Raw genomic sequence first — 10821 nt, 5'->3', positions numbered from 1 at the left:
GCTCAGAGAGCTTAACCAGCTCGCTTGAGGTCACACAGTTAATATGTGGCAGAGCAGGAACTTGAGGCTAAGATCATCTGACTCCAAAGCCTATGACATTTCTGTTATTTCATGTTACCACTTTTTTCTTAGATTCATTTTTTCTGTTTCTGACAAGCTGCCACTTATTCCCATTCTTCCTTCAGTGATTTTTCTAGCACTCCCAAAATCATTTGTGTGCATGTGTGCATATATAACATGTATGCATCTAGGTTCGTGCTCATACATATTTGTGAGAATACATATCTGTTTACATATACTCACATGTATGCCTCCTTGCTTTTAGGTATGTGTGTTCTGTTGCCTTCAGAGAAGGGTACAAGTGCCGATACTTTTAACTTCCTTGAGGATGTGTAAAAGTCTGTCCTGAGATGACTGATGGCACATATTGTGTGTCAGCTACTGAGCAGAGAATTTGGCTCCTGTGACCAGGGTTATTTCCCCACTGCAGGCATCTTCTGAGGACCTGGTCCTGGGATGGGGCTTTCCTAAGTGTCCCTGAACTGGATGCTCAGGCTTAAGATTCTCAAAAATAGAATTTTCAACAAGTAAGAGGAGATCAGAGAATTCTGGCTCAAACCTAGAACCAGCAAAAGGCAAATGCTGGTCCACTTTGGAATGGTTCTACCTGCTTTCCAAAGTCCTCTCATATTTATTTTCATCGTGACAAACCTTTCAGAGCCAGCAATCGTCAACTCCATTTCACATAAAGGGATTAAAACTCCAGCAATCTTGCTTGGATATGACGCTCCTGACTTCTGCACCACCATTAGCTGTGTGGTCTTGGGCAGGTCCCTTAAGCACTCCACCCTTCTACTCATCTTTATTTGTTTATTTATTTTTGGCCTGCATGGCGCGGCTTGTGAAATCTTAGTTTCCCAACCAGGGATCGAACCTGGGCCCACAGCAGTGAAAGTGCAGAGTCCTTACCACTGGACCACCAGAGAATTCCCCTATCTCCTCGTCGTTAAAGCAGAAGTGCTCCATAGGGTTGCTCTAAGCACTGGCTGTGTTAAGATATGTAAACTCTTAGAACAGAGCGCGGCACGTGCCAAGCTCACAATAAATGTTGGCAATATACCCTCTCAGTCCCGGTGCCACTGGAGGCGCCCGACAACTCTGCCGCCCACAGACCTTCAAGCCCTGGCTCCCCGCTTCTCAAGACAATCCATCTACTAGTAGTCAGTCCAGGCGGCTCCTTCTGAAGGCTTTTTGTTCACACAAGCGAGTGTGCACTATGATCTTAGCCTCTTCTCGTTTCAACAGTTGATCGTTGAATATTCAAGGCAATCCTGCCTTGAATATGAACTTTCAATGCCTCCTCAGTGTATCTGTGTACTGGGATTAGGTCCCTGAAACCACAGACTCTGGAGCCAGATGGCCTGTCTTCAAATCGCAGCTCTGTCACTTATAGGCTATGTGACCATGGTCACATCACTCTACCTTTTTGTGCCTTAGCTTTCTCATCTGTAAAATGGGGATAATAATGGTGCTCATAGGGTCGTTGTGAGGATCAAATGAGTTAACTTACATAAAGTTCTAAAAACAGCTCCTGGATGGGACTTCCCTGGTGGTCCAGTGAGTAAGACTCCATGCTCCCAGTGCAGGAGGCCTGGGTTCCATCCCTGGTCTGGGAACTAGATCCCGCACGCATGCCGCGACTAAGGAGTCTGCATGCCACAACCAAGATCTCGAGTGCCGCAACTAAGACCCAATAAAACCAAAAAACAAAAAACTCCAAAAACAAAAAACCAGCTCCTGGTATATTAAAGTCTATATTAGTATTATCATCATGACTCATTTTAACTACAGATTTTTTTAAATTTTAATTATGGTAAAATACATATAGCATAACATTTATCATTATTACTATTTAAAAAAATTTTTATTGAAATATAGTTGATGCACAATATTACATAAGTTATAGGTATACCATATATAATTCACAATTTATAGTTATTATAAAATATTGGCTATATTCCCTGCATTGTACAATATATCCTTATAGCTTATTTTAAACATAATAGTTTGTACCTCTTAATCCCCTACCCTTATATTGCCCCTCCCCCTTTCCCTTCATCATCATCATTTTTTTGTTTATTTTTTGGGGGGTTTTTTTTTGTTGTCGTTTGCTTTTTTACATCTTTGTTGGAGTATAATTGCTTTACAATATTGTGTTAGTTTCTGCTGTATAACAAAGTGAATCAGCTATATGTATACATACATCTCCATATCCCCTCCCTCTTGCATCTCCCTCCCACCCCCCCATCCCACCCCTCTAGGTGGTCACAAAGCACAGAGCTGATCTCCCTGTGCTATGCGGCTGCTTCCCACTAGCTATCTATTTTACATTTGGTTGTGTATATATGTCAATGCTACTCTCTCACTTTGTCCCAGCCTCCCCTTCCCCCCCACTGTGTCCTCAAGTCCATTCTCTACATCTGCGTCTTTATTCCTGCCCTGTCACTTGGTTCATCAGTACTATTTTTCTAGATTCCATATATATGTGTTAGCATCCGGTATTTGTTTTTCTCTTTCTGACTTACTTCACTCTGTGTGACAGACTCTAGGTCCATCCACCTCACTGCAAATAACTCAGTTTCATTCCTTTTTATGGCTGAGTAATATTCCATTGTATATATGTGCCACATCTTCTTTATCCATTCATCTGTCAATGGACATTTAGGTTGCTTCCATGTCCTGGCTATTGTAAATAGAGCTGCAATGAACATTGTGGTATATGACTCTTTTTGAATTATGGTTTTCTCAGGGTATATGCCCAGTAGTGGGATTGCTGGGCCATATGGTAGTTCTATTTTTACTTTTTTAAGGAACCTCCATACTGTTCTCCATAGTGGTTGTATCAATTTACATTCCCACCAACAGTGCAGGAGGGTTCCCTTTTCTCCACACCCTCTCCAGCATTTATCATTATCATCATTTTTAAGTGTACAGTTCAGTGGCATTAAGTACATTTGCATTATTGTGCAAACATCACCACCATCCCTCCATGGAACATTTTCCATCTTGCAGAATTCAAACTCGGTACCCATTAAACAACAGTTCCTCATTTTCCCTCCTCCCAGGCCCTAGAAACCACTGTGCTACTTTCTGTCTCTTTGAGTTTGACTACTCTAGATACCTCATGTAAGTGAAATCATACAGTATTTGTTCTTTTGTAACTGGCTTATTTCCCTTAGCATTAATGTCTTCAAGGTGCATTCATGTTGTAGCCTGTGTCAGAATTTCCTTCCTTTTTTAGGCTGTACAATATTGTATGTATATACCACATTGTATTTATACATTCACCCATCCATGGACACTTGGATTGCTTCCATCTTTTGGCTGTTGTGAATAATGCTGCTATGAACATGGGTGTACAATATCTCACTGAGTCCCTGCTTTCAATTCTTTTGGGTATATACCCAGAAGTGGAATTGCTGGATCATGTCATAATTCTATGTTTAATTTTTTGAGGAACTGCCATACTGTTTTCCGTAGCAGCTGTACCATTTTACATTCCCACTAACAGCGTTCAAGGGTTCCAATTTCTCTACATTCTCCCAAACACTTGTTATTTTCTGGGATTTTTTGTTTGTCTGTTTTGTTTTGTTTTGTTTTCATAGTAGCCATCCTGATGGGTGAGAGACGGTATCTCACTGTGGTTTTGATTTGCATTGTCCTAATGATTAGCGATGCTGGGCCTCCATTCATGTGCTTATTGGCCATTTGTACATCTTCTTTGGAGAAATGTCTATTCAAGCCCTTTGCCCATTTTAAAATCAGGTTGTTTGTTTTCTTGTTGTTGAGTTTTCATCATGATTCCTAAGCACTGACCCCTGTAATTTATATTATTTGGAGCTTGGTATCATTCAGAAAATAAAAATTGCTCATTTTCCAAATGGCTTACAAGGAAAAAACCAACTGAAAATTGCTGACAGAAAATAAAAGGAAAGGCCAAGCTATTGAATTCAGTGCCTTTTCTTCTTTGTACTTGTATAAACCCTGAGACACAAGGGCATTAGCATGAAACAGTGTTTGCTACCAGAATAAAAACACTTCCTGCTGCTGAATAATTGTCTGGGGAATTTTATATGAATGGCCAGTACTCCGAGGGAATTAATACAGATCTTGAGACATAAAGATCATTAGTAATAATACGAACTGATAAGACTGACAAAATTCAACTCAAAAGGTCAGTAATTGGAAATTATAAAAGCTACCACATCACCAAGTCAAAAGTGTATAAAAAAAGATGCAAGACCTGTGTGTGTGCAAGACAGATTTTATATGTTTGTGTGATGTTACATGTAGATTGTGTAAGAAAGAAAGAATATATGTGTAAGTGTTAAAAAATTCAGGTAATGTAATTTAATTCTATTCAAAAGAAGAATAATTGGGCAATTCAAGAATTGGGATTCTGTTTGGTCCTTTGTTACCTAGACTAATTATTTAAGTAAGCATTTCTCCCTTGATATAGATCCTGAACATATGAAAATGTCACTGCATTTCATGGCAGAAAACCAAATTCACTAAATATCATCTCCCGTGCAAAGTGTCCTATGAAAGCAGAACTAACACACACAACTAATATGTTTCTTAGTTTTTCTAATTAGACTGGAAAGTCTGGGGTCAGAAATCATGCTTTGGGGTTCTTTTATTTTCCTCCACATTGCCTAGCAATGATCATACACATTATATATAATATGAGCATGACCGTGGTTAGCTACTAGACTAAGCACTCTATATAAAACTCTAACAGCCCTGCAGGATAGATATCATTATGCCCATTTGACAGATAAGAAAATTGAGGTTCAGGAAATTTAAATGTGTGATACCAGTATTGTGGACATGTTTTAAAAGAAGAACAGCATCCTTATTCTTCAGAGATATATACTAAAATATTCACCAGTGAAATTATATGATGTTGCAGATTTGCTCCAAAATAATACAAGATGGTGGAGCTAGATGAGGCTAAAGGTGAAACAATATTTGCTGTGATTTGATAATTGTTGAAGCTGGTTGATGTGTGTGTTCATGGTCTATTATATGACTTGTTTTTCTATTTTTTCATGTTTTTTTCTATGTATATGTTTTTTTCTATTTTTTTTTTTTTATGATGAATGGAAAGAAAAGACTTCCTACTACCACATCGTGCTTTACAGAGCTTAACAGGTATATGGTAAGGAAGCGAATGCCTTTGCCATTGTTGTGCCTCACCATGGATATTAGCAGGACTTCCGTCGTTAGGAGCCCCCCACAAAGTCACACATACTTCTACAGGTTTGTTTTTTTGAAATGACTCATCAGACTACAAGGCCCTTCAATATTGTAAGCTTGTTGATGACCCACATAATTACTGTTCCTGGCATGGAACCTCGTGGTTAGTAGGTACTTGGTGAATGTCGAATGGATGGAGGCATCACGTGGGCATGGGGAAGGCTGAAATGATGCAGAACACCTGGCACACACGCCTGTCATATTGCCTAATGGGAACATCCCAAGCTCTCCTCCAGGGATCCCTCTTTGAACCACCAGCACACATCGCCCCCCACAACTTCAAACTGCTCCATCACTCTCCTGTTATTATTACCTTTGCCATTAGTTAACACACATTCCCTCACTCAGGTGTGCATCTTTGGTCTTCCCAGCTAGATCATGAGCTCCCTGGGGGATGGGAACAATGTTCCTCTGACCTCTGTAGCCTCCAGGCCGAGCATGGAACCTGACACAGGGTGTGCAGGCAAACATTGCACGTCGTGGCAGCGACAGAGGTGCGCAGCTCACCTTCACCTTCAAGAGAACCTGCTGCAGGAGCATAGTTGACTGACAGCCTCTAGGTGCGCGCCTTTGGACCACCGCACATTCCCACCAAGGCCACACCTCCCCCAGGCTGCTGCCGGCTAGCGGCTGGACACAACGGGGGCCCTAGAGCCAGTCCTTTCCTGCCCCCTGGGGCATACCCCCATCAGTCCAGCAGAGACGTTCCAGAGCTGCACTGTGGTCTGAGGCTCTTCCTAAGGCTCCCTTCCCTCTCTCCTTTCACAGGATTCAGACCTGCATCCTGGTCCAAGGCCTGCCTACCTCTGCTCACTCCCCCTTTATCCTTCGGAAGCGTTACCCCCAATAAATCTCGTCCACATCTACTCCTTTAGCACCTCTTTCTCCGAGGACCCCAACAATTAAAGTGCCTGAGCTCCACTAACACCCAGGGACTTCCATACTTCCTTACACATGAAAAAGATGCTACTGACCTCCCAGTTTACATTGGAAGCAATGTAAATAAATTAAATAAATTCTACACCGCACTAAGCTGTTCTCTTCTATGCTGAAGCCACAAGCTGCAGTAGAGTCAATCAGGGCCCCCTATTCAGTTACATATGACCATTGTGACCTTGAGCAAAGCGCTTTCCTTCATGGTGCCTCATTTTCTTTATTCTTTAAATGAGGCTAAAAAGATCTTCCTTATGTTGAAATAAATTTCTAGGCCCAAGATGGAGACATTCCTGTCTAGGGTGTCATGGTCAGCAAACTGATTCTTAGATAATCTTCATTTCCCTGTAAACGCTCTGCTTGTACAACCACTCACCCAATCCTCAAGCACCAAGCCACCTCTGGGCTCTATACTTATTTCCTTTTCCCTTATTAAGGAAGGTCATCAATGGGCAGAGGATGGGAGGGGAAGGAAAAGGGATTTGCAGAGCACAGGAATTAGAACCCAGAGGCTGAAGGGGAGTGGGGAGCCGTTTCCCACTGGAAATATCAAAGGAGGCTTGGAAGAGGTGTGGAGAAGGATCACCAGGTCTGGCATAAAAAAGCCAGGTTGCACCCTGAACCCGTATGACCTTGGGCACGCCACTCTCCCTCCCTTGAGCGTTTCCATAAAAGGCAGTTGGTAGCCTCAATGACCTCCAAATCCCTTTATGTGCAGACATCCATGAGCCTTTCTAACCCAGCCAGCATCTTCTTCCTTTACTTCTTGTGGACCCTCTTCCGATGCCTCTATAAGAAAATGACTTAACGGTGTTTCCATAAATGTGGTCTCTGCATAAAGGAGAGTCCGTTAAACACGAACTTTTACTTCTTAAGGCCAATTAGTTCGGGGGATGAAGGAGCATAACAGAATTTATGTTCTGTTCTGTTCTCTGTTCTGTTCTTTCCAATTAAGCCCTGAGGCCTCTCTCCTGCTTTACCCTCCCCCTGGCACCTCGCCTTCCTGGATCCCAGCCATTGGCTGTCCTTGTTCTTCTCTTGCTCAATTGATTCACCTAATGGGCTGTGAGGCCAAAGCCCCTTCGGCTCCTACAGTCACCAAGTGGCCTTGGCTTTTAGCCCTCTGGCCTCCCACCAGGGAGAAGCCAACAAGACTAACCTCTCCAGTGATTTCTTCCTTGTGCTGGTCCCCATGGCCGAAGAAGATGGATTGAGCCAGGCAAACAAGACATGAACTGAAGATACTCATTGAACCGTTGGCTCTCATCCTGCTGCTGCAAGTGGACAGGCAAAGGTCAAAGTTCCCACCCCCACCCCCAACCATTGCCCAATGACACACCAAGGACAGCTACCTGGTGACTTTTGGAACCACAAACAGTTCGGATCAATTTGTTCTGAAGACTTATTGGGCAACCACACTACCCTCTGCCCTCTTTGTCTGCCTTGCCGTGAGGCTCCCTGCTGACCCGCCGCCTGCTCAGACAGGCAAGAACACCAGACCCTCAATTACAAGAGACCATATGACCAAGCATAGCTCAACTAATTGACCACCTCCCATTTGTTTTCAGGAGAAGACATGAGCAGTGCCATAGCTGCCTCACTAATCATTTCCAGATCTTTTCAAGCAAAACCTTTCTTGCAAAAGGTTAATCTTACCACTGGACTGAGATATATTGCTGGTGACAATAATTAAATGATGGATGATGGGCAGCTGGAAATATTCCTTAAACAAAAGAGTACAGTAAGGTCATTTTAACCACTCTGCTTAGCATTTTAAAAAACAAACATCGTTTTGTGTTCGTGCATACTGTAAAGATGTCTAAATCAATAGTCTCAGCAATTCTTACACATTCTGTAACCAAGAAATCAGAGAATTAAAATCAGACAATCAAACCACTCATTTATTGAGTGCCTACCTTTCACAAAGCACTGTGCTATGGGTTGGTACACAGAAATATACAGCTCAGCTCTTGACTTGGGATGGTAAGTTGGTCACTGAAGGGGGTTTGAAGACAGAAAAATTACAAACCTACATAAAAATAATTGAGTGAAGATAGCCAGATGTTATGAACTCCCACTGAAATGAACATCTGAAATAGGTACCTTCCTGGATTAAGCATATTATTGTGAACATGGCCCCACCAAGTTCGAATATGAGAGTTGGTAATTTTTCATGGAGCATGGAGAGATAAAGGGCAGACTTGTATAATGCTGGATTTTATACACGTCTCAAATCAGTTAGGAGAGCAATCACAGATAGTAAGAGTAAAACTCACAAAGAGTGGTTTAAACAAGTATGGAGCATATTTTTCTCACTCCAGTTCAGAGCTAGAGAAGTTATCATGAAAATCATCAACAGTTTCTACTATTTTCCTGCTATACTGTCCTTTGCTTGTGGATTTTGTCCTCGTATTTTCAAAATGGCTGCTGCATTCTAGGCATCACGTCCACATTCCAAGAAGGAAAAAGAAATGGTAGTGTAAAAAAAAAAAAGAAATGGTAGTGTAAATGGCAAAAAGTCTTCTCTTTTTAAGTTATTGTCTTTTTATTTGGGAAGAGAAGGCTTTCTCAGATAACTGCCTTTGTCCTATTGATCAGAATAAATAACATGACCACCCTCAGCAACAAGGGAAGCTGAGTATTTTTCACTTTTCAGACTCCATAGTAGAGAAAAGCAAGGGAGAAGGTGATTTAAATGTTTCACTGGAGCTCCTGCCATATTCCGTCACATAATAATCATGTTATATATGAAATGTACTTGATTTTAAATGGTCATATTATGAGAGACTATTTCCCTGGCCTCACTGAATGTACAACATGGCTCAATTTTTATCCTTTTAAGAATAGCTCTTAGATATAATTATATTTTATATATATTAGGAATATGTTTTTAAAGAATAGTTGGGTACATATTGTATAGTGATTATCTCTGAATTGTGAAATTACAGATTTTTAAAATTTCTCTGTGCTATCTGGGTTTTTTTGTTCATTTCATTTTATTTTTTTAGTTCTCTATAACAAAAGTGTATTATTTTGTAATAAGAAAACAAAAACAATTTCCCTTAAATAAGAATGTTCATGATAGTTTATGACATATTGTCAAATGAGAAAGCAGTATATATGACATGTTCCCAAATTTCATAAGCATATATGAGAGAAGCAAAAGCCTGGAGATTTGCCTCTGAGTGCTGGGAATACAGATTGTTTTAATTTCCTTAAAATTCTGCTTTTTGGTATTTTCCAAACTTATCACAGTAAAAATATTAGAAACAAACAGCTATCTCAGGTTAAGAAGTTCTCTGCCTGGTCCTGGAGGAAAGGCAGCCTTTGAGCATCACTGAACAGGCTTTGAGAATAAACTGCAGAAAAAAAAAACAAAGCATTCACCAGAGGAACAGGCCTGGTTTGTTAAGACCAAAAAGGATACAGGAAAATGCTTCCCTCCCTCCCTCTTTCCTTTCTCCAAAAGCACTTTCTGCTGGGAAATATTAAACTCCCTTAACATCTTCAGGGGATTCTCAAGTCCAAGGCTCAGAGCCCGTCAGAGGGGTATTTGTTCCTTTCTGGTGCGTCAGCTGTGAAATGTGGCTTATTGTTTTTCAGCAAATATGGCCACCGGAAGGGGCACTTTCCCAGCCTCCTTTCTTTCCAGGAGTGGGAGAAGCTGAGGATCAGAACAGTGGCTGATGGCTCCTTTGCCTTTCAGGTGGCCCAGTGCACATTCAAATCCAGCAACCATTTCCTTCTCTCTCTCTCTCTCTCCTTCTCTCTCTTTCTCTCCTTCTCTCTCTTTCTCTTTTCTTTCTTTCCACTGCTTTCTCCCAGAAAGCAAGAGGCCATCTACAATTCTGCTGAATGTGCAGAGCCAGATGCTGTAATTCCAAAGGCCTGGGAAATTAACAGTCTGGTAAAAGATGCCCCCCTACTGGATCAGTCTCAATGACAGACAGCCCATTCCTCAGGCATTCGCTCATTCATTCATTCATTCATTCACTCACTCATCCATCCATTCAGCCACAGTGCCTGGTCTGGCAATACAGTGAGAACAAGACAGACAAAATGTGGGAGTTTATATTTGGGGGGCATGGGGGTGGGGGAGCCAGACAATAAGAAAAAAGGAAACACAGCAAAAGAAGACACATGGTCTAAAGAACGTAAAGCAGGGTAACTTTCTAGAGAGTCATAAAGGAGCAGGATAGTCAGGAAAGGGTCTTCCAGGAGGTGACATTTGAAATGAACTTGAACAGTGGAAAGTGGGGGAGCCATGAGAGAGAAGCTCAAGCATGACACAGACAGGCTACAGCAGGAGATGAGATCAGAGCCCTGGGAGCACGGGGTCTTAGAGCCTGTAGGTAAGAGGACACGTGACCATCGACAGGGTACTGGGGAGCCAGAGCGAAGGGCTGCAAGCAGCCATCCAGCTCTCAGCAACTATTTTCCAGCCCTGCTGGATGGGGAACAGAGAAGACTCCATTAGAAGTTTCTTATTTCCTAGGAGCATCCAGCCTCAGGAGACAGAAATGATGCCTAACGCAATCATGGAAGAATTCAGGGCTAGCTCTGTGGCTT

This window comes from Balaenoptera acutorostrata, chromosome 16 (assembly GCF_949987535.1).
Source record: "Balaenoptera acutorostrata chromosome 16, mBalAcu1.1, whole genome shotgun sequence".
Taxonomy (NCBI): Eukaryota; Metazoa; Chordata; class Mammalia; order Artiodactyla; family Balaenopteridae; genus Balaenoptera; species Balaenoptera acutorostrata.
The sequence above is the reverse complement of the archived record's forward strand: the minus strand, read 5'-3'. Positions refer to the sequence as shown.